The 10,894-nt window shown below is 45.7% G+C and overlaps 1 pseudogene; it reads right to left on the bottom strand.

The window, feature by feature from the left end:
* Positions 1 to 4,982, bottom strand: part of LOC135530394 (tight junction protein ZO-1-like) — a 71,043-nt pseudogene extending 66,061 nt beyond the window's left edge.
* Positions 4,983 to 10,894: the final 5,912 nt, after the last annotated feature.

Here is a 10,894-nt window from a genome sequence, read left to right as displayed (position 1 = left end):
ACAGTCTACCCTGGTGATACAGAGATGTTAACAGTCTACCCTGGTGATACAGAGATGTTAACAGTCTATCCTGGTGATACAGAGATGTTAACAGTCTACCCTGGTGCCTGGTGATACAGAGATGTTAACAGTCTACCCTGGTGCCTGGTGATACAGAGATGTTAACAGTCTATCCTGGTGATACAGAGATGTTAACAGTCTACCCTGGTGATACAGAGATGTTAACAGTCTACCCTGGTGATACAGAGATGTTAACAGTCTACCCTGGTGATACAGAGATGTTAACAGTCTACCCTGGTGATACAGAGATGTTAACAGTCTAACCTGGTGATACAGAGATGTTAACAGTCTAACCTGGTGATACAGAGATGTTAACAGTCTACCCTGGTGCCTGGTGATACAGAGATGTTAACAGTCTACCCTGGTGCCTGGTGATACAGAGATGTTAACAGTCTATCCTGGTGATACAGAGATGTTAACAGTCTACCCTGGTGCCTGGTGATACAGAGATGTTAACAGTCTACCCTGGTGCCTGGTGATACAGAGATGTTAACAGTCTACCCTGGTGCCTGGTGATACAGAGATGTTAACAGTCTACCCTGGTGATACAGAGATGTTAACAGTCTACCCTGGTGCCTGGTGATACAGAGATGTTAACAGTCTACCCTGGTGATACAGAGATGTTAACAGTCTACCCTGGTGCCAGGTGATACAGAGATGTTAACAGTCTACCCCGGTGCCTGGTGATACAGAGATGTTAACAGTCTATCCTGGTGATACAGAGATGTTAACAGTCTACCCTGGTGATACAGAGATGTTAACAGTCTACCCTGGTGATACAGAGATGTTAACAGTCTACCCTGGTGATACAGAGATGTTAACAGTCTATCCTGGTGATACAGAGATGTTAACAGTCTATCCTGGTGATACAGAGATGTTAACAGTCTACCCTGGTGCCTGGTGATACAGAGATGTTAACAGTCTACCCTGGTGCCTGGTGATACAGAGATGTTAACAGTCTACCCTGGTGATACAGAGATGTTAACAGTCTACCCTGGTGCCTGGTGATACAGAGATGTTAACAGTCTATCCTGGTGATACAGAGATGTTAACAGTCTACCCTGGTGCCTGGTGATACAGAGATGTTAACAGTCTACCCTGGTGCCTGGTGATACAGAGATGTTAACAGTCTACCCTGGTGCCTGGTGATACAGAGATGTTAACAGTCTACCCTGGTGATACAGAGATGTTAACAGTCTACCCTGGTGCCTGGTGATACAGAGATGTTAACAGTCTACCCTGGTGATACAGCGATGTTAACAGTCTACCCTGGTGCCTGGTGATACAGAGATGTTAACAGTCTACCCTGGTGCCTGGTGATACAGAGAATAAAAAAAAAAATGTATCCATTATTTTACCAGGTAAGTTGACTGAGAACACGTTCTCATTTACAGCAACGACCTGGGGAATAGTTACAGGGGAGAGGAGGAGGGATGAATGAGACCCTTGTAAACTGGGGATGATTAGGTGACCGTGATGTTTTGAGGCCCAGATTGGGAATTTAGCCAGAACACCGGGGTTAACACCCCTACTCTTACGATAAGTGCCATAGGATCTTTAATGACCTCAGAGAGTCAAGACAACCATTTAACGTCCCATCCAAAAGACAGCACCCTACACAGGGCAGTGTCCCCAATCACTGGCGTATTGGGGTATTTATTTTTTTTGACCAGAGGACAGAGTGCCTCCTACGGGCCCTCCAACACCACTTCCAGCAGCATCTGGTCTCCCACACAGGGACAGACCAGGACCAACCCTGCTTAGTTTCAGAAGCAAGCCGGCAGTGGTATGCAGGGTGGTATGTTATGTTAAAGGGGTATGTTAACGGTCTAACCTGGTGCCTGGTGATACAGAAACCCAGAGAGAGACACAGAGACTAGCATCAGAACACTATAGCATTCACAACAACAAGAGAGAGAGAAAGAGAGATAGTGAGTGAGAGAGAAAGAGAGTGACACACAGATAGAAAGAGAGACACACAGATAGAGAGACACACATATAGAGAGAGACACACAGCGAGAGAGAGAGATAGAGACACACACATATAGAGAGAGACACACACAGATAGAGAGAGAGACACACACACAGATAGAGAGAGAAAGACACACACAAAGAGAGAGAGACACACACAGATAGAGAGAGAGAGAGAAGCATGTTAGAACACAATAACTGTATTCCTCACAGCGAGTTAGCTGTTACTATTAAACAGCTAGGGAGTTAGCTACTATTAAACAGCTAGGGAGTTAGCTACTATTAAACAGATAGCGAGTTAGCTACTATTAAACAGCTAGAGTTAGCTACTATTAAACAGCTAAAGTTAGCTACTATTAAACAGCTAGAGTTAGCAAGTTAGCTACTATTAAAAAGCTAGAGAGTTAGCTACTATTAAACAGATAGGGTTAGCTACTATTAAACAGCTAGAGAGTTAGCTACTATTAAACAGCTAGAGAGTTAGCTACTATTAAAAAGCTAGAGAATTAGCTACTATTAAACAGCTAGGGTTAGCTACTATTAAACAGCTAGAGAGTTAGCTACTATTAAACAGCTAGAGAGTTAGCTACTATTAAACAGCTAGAGAGTTAGCTACTATTAAACAGCTAGAGTTAGCTACTATTAAACGGCTAGTGAGTTAGCTACTATTAAACAGCTAGCTACTATTAAACAACTAGAGAGTTAGCTACTATTAAACAGCTCGTGAGTTAGCTACTATTAAACAGCTCGTGAGTTAGCTACTATTAAACAGCTAGAGTTAGCTACTATTAAACAGCTAGCTACTATTAAACAGCTAGAGAGTTAGCTACTATTAAACAGCTAGAGTGTTAGCTACTATTAAACAGCTAGCTACTATTAAACAGCTAGAGAGTTAGCTACTATTAAACAGCTAGCTACTATTAAACAGCTAGAGAGTTAGCTACTATTAAACAGCCAGCTACTATTAAACAGCTAGAGAGTTTGCTACTATTAAACAGCTAGTGAGTTAGCTACTATTAAACAAGTGAATTGTTTAAGTTACTATTAAACAGCTAGCGAACTCGCTAGCTGTTTAATAGTAGCGAACTCGCTAGCTGTTTAATAGTAGCTAACTTGCTAGCTGTCTCTGTGAAGAACTAAACTCTGAGGTAGCCTATGTGATAACCTCATAACATAGGTACCTTGCAAATGTTTATCCCCCTTCAAACCGTGACATATAGTAAGGAAGTTTTTTACAGTTTCTACATTGGGTGAGGGTGAAATGGACAGACAATGAAATAAGAGTAGTGTGGGGGGGCATGACAGAGTGTGATTTGTATGGACAATCCATGCTTGCTGTGTTCATACGCCCGACCTTGGCCTGTATGGAAGGTCAAATTGTAACATTCCCTGGTAAAATCCCCAATTTTAAGGAGGAAACAGACAGCAAATGGTTAAAAACAACGTCCTATCGCCTCTGACCACAGAACACTGACCATTTTCTATTCATTTCAAGACGATTGTACGTGTTGAATCATCACTGTTTGTCGGCCACCAGCAGGTGATCTACTGTGCATGCCCAACGGTCATAAAAGACGAGTCTTGTCCTTTACACAGAGGAGAAACCCTGTGACACCGAAGGCGATCGATCGCATGCTTCCTTGACCGAAACAGTTTGGAAGAGTTTGTATATACTGTGCCTTCAGAAAGTATTCAAACCCCTTTGACTTTTTCCACATTTTGTTACGTTACAGCCTCAATCTAAATAAAACATTTTTATTTATTTATTTAATACATTTTAAAATGAGGCTGTAACGTAATAAAATGTGGAAACAGTCAAAGGGGTCTGAATACTTTCCGACAGAACTGTTTACTATGATGTCATTTTCTGTTGTTTTTTTGTTTGTTTTGGACTTTTTTGTTTTGTTTTTGTTTTTTTGGTCTGTTTAGGCACACAACATCTTTTCTCAAGGCAAGCCGAAGTCGATAGCCGAAGTCTACACCGTTTCGTTAGTGAACAGTTGGGTTTGGTTAACAGTTGGGATTATTCAATAAACTATTTGTTGTCATTCAACGATTGAGAAATACTGCACCAAACATCTTAGTTAGATTTAAAATGCGCGACTAAGATCTATTATTTCAGCAATTTACAGGAAGAAAAAAAAATGAATGACAGATTTCTTGACTTGATCTATTTTGAGGAAGTGTATACTGGCTACGGTGTCTCAAAATGGACAAACAGTACTATTGACGCTTTTTTCTCTTCTTACATAGAAGGTCTTTTAAGGGAGTATGGGAGTATGCGCGCACACTCGTTCAGCTGACTCTCTCCTGACCTCTATCTTACCTGGGTCATGTTCATTAGGGTGAACTTTAGTTTTTCTCATTGCAACGTAAAACAAAAATGAGCATTTCCAGGTAGTCCCTCCCGGTTCAGTCAGTTTTATTCCATTTGGTGCCTAATAAACATGGTCCTGTTATTGTGTGTTCAGTGAGAACGCTGTACTTGTACAGCTGGCAGCATGCTGACTAGGGGAGTGGAGGCAGGAGGAAAAAGAAGATGGAGGGAGGGAAGAAGGTGACAAAGGAGTGAGGCAAGGGCACAGAGATAGGAAAGGCTTGAGAGAGAGAGAGAGAGAGAGAGAGAGAGGAAGAGACAGAGAGAGAGACAGAGAGAGACAAAGAGAGAGAGAGAGACCGAGAGAGAGCGAGAGAGAGACAGAGAGACAGAGAGAGACAAAGAGAGAGAGAGACCGAGAGAGAGCGCGAGAGAGAGAGAGCGTGAGAGACCGAGAGAGAGGCAGAGAGAGAGAGAGAGGCAGAGAGAGAGAGAGGCAGGGAGAGAGACAGACAGAGAGAGAGACAAACAGACAGAGAGAGAGAGACAGGAACTATGTACTACTCACTCTGTGTAGAGCTACTGTGTGCTGCTCCCATATGACTGTCTCCTCCATTGCTGCGCTCTGTAACAACAAAGAGAGAAGAAAGTTATTTTCATCATCAGTTAAATTAGAGTCAGTAGCCTCCAGGATTTAGATGCATTCACTTAGGAAAATAAACTTTACAGCCTCAACATCTACGATGAGAAAATAAACTTTACAGCCTCAACATCTACGATGAGAAAATAAACTTTACAGCCTCAACATCTACGATGAGAAAATAAACTTTACAGCCTCAACATCTACGATGAGAAAATAAACTTTACAGCCTCAACATCTACGATGAGAAAATAGACGAAACCTGAGGTCCTGGGATCCAGCAAAACTATACATTTGTAAAAACGTTACAACACAACAGATTTCAGTAGGTAGCCTAGTGGTTAGAGTGGAGTGGCGGCAGGTAGCCTAGTGGTTAGAGTGGAGGGGCGGCAGGTAGCCTAGTGGTTAGAGTGGAGGGGTGACAGGTAGCCTAGTGGTTAGAGTGGAGGGGCGGCAGGTAGCCTAGTGGTTAGAGTGGAGGGGCGGCAGGTAGCCTAGTGGTTAGAGTGGAGGGGCGGCAGGTAGCCTAGTGGTTAGAGTGGAGGGGCGGCAGGGTAGCCTAGTGGTTAGAGTGGAGGGGCGGCAGGTAGCCTAGTGGTTAGAGTGGAGGGGTGACAGATAGCCTAGTGGTTAGAGTGGAGGGGCGGCAGGTAGCCTAGTGGTTAGAGTGGAGGGGCGGCAGGTAGCCTAGTGGTTAGAGTGGAGGGGCGGCAGGGTAGCCTAGTGGTTAGAGTGGAGTGGCGGCAGGTAGCCTAGTGGTTAGAGTGGAGGGGCGGCAGGTAGCCTAGTGGTTAGAGTGGAGGGGTGACAGGTAGCCTAGTGGTTAGAGTGGAGGGGCGGCAGGTAGCCTAGTGGTTAGAGTGGAGGGGCGGCAGGTAGCCTAGTGGTTAGTGTGGAGGGGTGACAGGTAGCCTAGTGGTTAGAGTGGAGGGGTGACAGGTAGACTAGCGGTTAGAGTGGAGGGTTGACAGGTAGCCTAGTGGTTAGAGTGAAGGGGCGGCAGGTAGCCTAGTGGTTAGAGTGAAGGGGCGGCAGGTAGCCTAGTGGTTAGAGTGGAGGGGTGACAGGTAGCCTAGTGGTTAGAGTGGAGGGGCGGCAGGTAGCCTAGTGGTTAGAGTGGAGGGACGGCAGGTAGACTAGTGTTTAGAGTGGAGGGGCGGCAGGGTAGCCTAGTGGTTAGAGTGGAGGGACGGCAGGGTAGCCTAGTGGTTAGAGTGGAGGGACGGCAGGTAGACTAGTGGTTAGAGTGGAGGGGCGGCAGGTAGTCTAGTGGTTAGAGTGGAGGGGCGGCAGGTAGCCTAGTGGTTAGAGTGGAGGGGTGGCAGGTAGCCTAGTGGTTAGAGTGGAGGGGTGGCACGTAGCCTAGTGGTTAGAGTGGAGGGGTGGCAGGTAGCCTAGTGGTTAGAGTGGAGGGGCGGCAGGTAGCCTAGTGGTTAGAGTGTAGAGGTGGCACGTAGCCTAGTGGTTAGAGTGGAGGGGCGGCAGGTAGCCTAGTGGTTAGAGTGGAGGGGTGGCAGGTAGCCTAGTGGTTAGAGTGGAGGGGTGGCACGTAGCCTAGTGGTTAGAGTGGTGGGGCGGCAGGTAGCCTAGTGGTTAGAGTGGAGGGGCGGCAGGTAGCCTAGTGGTTAGAGTGGAGGGGCGGCAGGTAGCCTAGTGGTTAGAGCGTTGGACTAGTAACTGAAAGGTTGAATCCCTGAACTGTTAACCCACTGTTCCTAGACCAGTTAACCCACTGTTCCCCTGAACAGGCAGTTAACCCACTGTTCCCCTGAGCAAGGCAGTTAACCCACTGTTCCCCTGAGCAAGGCAGTTAACCCACTGTTCCCCTGAGCAAGGCAGTTAACCCACTGTTCCCCTGAGCAAGGCAGTTAACCCACTGTTCCCGTGAGCAAGGCAGTTAACCCACTGTTCCCCTGAACAAGGCAGTTAACCCACTGTTCCCCTGAACAAGGCAGTTAACTCAATCATCAAGTTTGCGGACGACACAACAGTGGTAGGCTTGATTACCAACAACGACGAGACGGCCTACAGGGAGGAGGTGAGGGCCCTCGGAGTGTGGTGTCAGGAAAATAACCTCACACTCAACGTCAACAAAACTAAGGAGATGATTGTGGACTTCAGGAAACAGCAGGGGGAACACCCCCCTATCCACATCGATGGAACAGTAGTGGAGAGAGTAGCAAGTTTTAAGTTCCTCGGCGTACACATCACAGACAAACTGAATTGGTCCACCCACACAGACAGCATCGTGAAGAAGGCGCAGCAGCGCCTCTTCAACCTCAGGAGGCTGAAGAAATTCGGCTTGTCACCAAAAGCACTCACAAACTTCTACAGATGCACAATCGAGAGCATCCTGGCGGGCTGTATCACCGCCTGGTACGGCAACTGCTCCGCCCACAACCGTAAGGCTCTCCAGAGGGTAGTGAGGTCTGCACAACGCATTACCGGGGGCAAACTACCTGCCCTCCAGGACGCCTAAACCACCCGATGTTACAGGAAGGCCATAAAGATCATCAAGGACATCAACCACCCGAGCCACTGCCTGTTCACCCCGCTATCATCCAGAAGGCGAGGTCAGTACAGGTGCATCAAAGCTGGGACCGAGAGACTGAAAAACAGCTTCTATCTCAAGGTCATCAGACTGTTAAACAGCCACCACTAACATTGAGTGGCTGCTGCCAACACACTGACACTGACTCAACTCCAGCCACTTTAATAATGGGAATTGATGGGAAATGATGTAAATATATCACTAGCCACTTTAAACAATGCTACCTTATATAATGTTACTTACCCTACATTATTCATCTCATATGCATACCTATATACTGTACTCTATATCATCGACTGCATCCTTATGTAATACATGTATCACTAGCCACTTTAACTATGCCACTTTGTTTACATACTCATCTCATATGTATATACTGTACTCGATACCATCTACTGTATCTTGCCTATGCTGCTCTGTACCATCACTCATTCATATATCCTTATGTACATATTCATTATCCCCTTACACTGTGTATAAGACAGTAGTTTTGGAATTGTTAGTTAGATTACTTGTTGGTTATTACTGCATTGTCGGAACTAGAAGCACAAGCATTTCGCTACACTCGCATTAACATCTGCTAACCATGTGTATGTGACAAATAAAATTTGATTTGATTTGATTTAACCCACTGTTCCCCTGAACAAGGCAGTTAACCCACTGTTCCCCTGAACAAGGTAGTCAACCCACTGTTCCCCTGAACAAGACAGTTAACCCACTGTTCCCCTGAACAAGACAGTTAACCCACTGTTCCCCGGTAGGCGGTCATCATAAATAAGAATTTGTTCTTAAAATGACTTACTTTGTGAAAAACAAAAAAGTGTGTGCCCTCAGGCCCCTCTATCTAATTTTACTGCTGCATCAATTACCTGATGTGGAATAGAGTTCCATGTAGTCATGGCTCTATGTAGTACTGTGGAATAGAGTTCCATGTAGTCATGTCTCTATGTAGTACTGTGGAATAGAGTTCCATGTAGTCATGGCTCTATGTAGTACTGTGGAATAGAGTCCCATGTAGTCATGTCTCTATGTAGTACTGTGGAATAGAGTTCCATGTAGTCATGTCTCTATGTAGTACTGTGGAATAGAGTTCCATGTAGTCATGCCTCTATGTAGTACTGTGGAATAGAGTCCCATGTAGTCATGGCTCTATGTAGTACTGTGGAATAGAGTTCCATGTAGTCATGTCTCTATGTAGTACTGTGGAATAGAGTTCCATGTAGTCATGGCTCTATGTAGTACTGTGGAATAGAGTTCCATGTAGTCATGTCTCTATGTAGTACTGTGGAATAGAGTTCCATGTAGTCATGGCTCTATGTAGTACTGTGGAATAGAGTTCCATGTAGTCATGGCTCTATGTAGTACTGTGGAATAGAGTTCCATGTAGTCATGTCTCTATGTAGTACTGTGGAATAGAGTTCCATGTAGTCATGGCTCTATGTAGTACTGTGGAATAGAGTTCCATGTAGTCATGTCTCTATGTAGTACTGTGGAATAGAGTTCCATGTAGTCATGGCTCTATGTAGTACTGTGGAATAGAGTTCCATGTAGTCATGGCTCTATGTAGTACTGTGGAATAGAGTTCCATGTAGTCATGTCTCTATGTAGTACTGTGGAATAGAGTTCCATGTAGCCATGGCTCTATGTAGTACTGTGGAATAGAGTTCCATGTAGTCATGGCTCTATGTAGTACTGTGGAATAGAGTTCCATGTAGTCATGTCTCTATGTAGTACTGTGGAATAGAGTTCCATGTAGTCATGGCTCTATGTGGTACTGTGGAATAGAGTTCAATGTAGTCATGTCTCTATGTAGTACTGTGGAGTAGAGTTCCATATAGTCATGGCTCTATGTAGTACTGTGAACTTGGGGACTGTAATGTTGTACTGTGAACAGGACTTGGGGACTGTGAAGATACTGCTCGGGCATTCTCTAATAAGAAACCTGGTATAAGCTCAGGCTGCCTATAAAGGACCTTAATTTGATCAGGCTGCCTAAAAAGGGACCTTAATTTGATCAGGCTGCCTAAAAAGGGACCTTAATTTGATCAGGCTGCCTAAAAAGACACCTTCATTTGATCAGGCTGCCTAAAAAGATACCTTCATTTGATCAGGCTGCCTAAAAAGGGACCTTAATTTGATCAGGCTGCCTAAAAAGGGACCTTAATTTGATCAGGCTGCCTAAAAAGACACCTTCATTTGATCAGGCTGCCTAAAAAGACACCTTCATTTGATCAGACTGCCTAAAAAGGGACCTTAATTTGATCAGGCTGCATAAAAGGGACCTTAGTTTGATCAGGCTGCCTAAGAAGGGACCTTAGTTTGATCATGCTGCCTAAAAGGGACCTTAGTTTGGTCAGGCTGCCTATACTAGATACTGTTTCATTGTGTCAAGGAGCGGGGAGGAGAGGGGTTGGGGAGCGGAAGGGAGAGAGGAAAAATAAATGAGAGTTAAGAATTGAGAGTGGGGGCAGGGGAGAGGAGAGAACAGAAGGGAGAGAGTGGGAAGAAATGAGAGGGGAGAGAGTGGAGAGAAAGGAGAGAAGGGAGAAAGAAGAGAGAAGAGAGAGAGGAGAGAGAGAGGAGAGAGAAAGAGAGAGAGGAGAGGACAGACGGTAGAGAAGGGAAGAAATGAGAATGGAGAGAGAAGAGAGAGAGAGAGAGAAGAGAGAGGAGAGAGGGGAGAGAGAGGAGATAGAGGGGAGAGAGTGGGAAGGAAGAAGAGGGGGAGGGGAGAGAGGGGAGAGAGAGGAGAGAAGGGAGAGAGATTAGAGAGAGGAGAGAGGGGAGAGTGGGAAGAAATGAGAAGGGAGAGAAAAGAGAGAAGAGAAGAGAGAGAGAGAGAGAGAGGAGAGAGGGGAGAGAGAGAGGGGAGAGAGAGAGAGGGGAGAGAGAGGAGAGAGGGGAGAGAGAGAGAGGGGAGAGAGAGGAGAGAGGGGAGAGAGAGAGAGGGAGAGAGAGGAGAGAGAGAGAGGAGAGAGGGGAGAGAGAGAGAGGGGAGAGGACAGAAGGGAGAGAGTGGGAAGGAAGAAGCGGGGGAGAGGAGAGAGGGGAGAGAGGAGAGACAGGAGAGAGAGGAGAGAGAGGAGAGAGAGAAGAGAGACAAAGAGAGGAATCCCAGGGTGATGTGCACCACCAGAAACAGCTGAGGTGTTGAGGAGCGATGGTTTTATTTATTTATTTGTATGGCTCCTGCAATGCAGCGAAAGAGAGATGGGATCTGCTGAGCCAAAATCCCCTAAAGCCAAGATTGTCACAACTACACCACTAGGCTACATCTCTGGTTAGCTTCTGTAGCATTCACTGTATCCGAGCCAGCAGTCACAACTACAACACATCCCTGGTTAGCTTTTGTAGC

This window comes from Oncorhynchus masou, unplaced genomic scaffold (assembly GCF_036934945.1).
Source record: "Oncorhynchus masou masou isolate Uvic2021 unplaced genomic scaffold, UVic_Omas_1.1 unplaced_scaffold_1332, whole genome shotgun sequence".
NCBI classification, from domain to species: Eukaryota; Metazoa; Chordata; class Actinopteri; order Salmoniformes; family Salmonidae; genus Oncorhynchus; species Oncorhynchus masou.
Note: the sequence above shows the minus strand (reverse complement) of the source record. Positions and strands in the feature narration are given on the sequence as shown.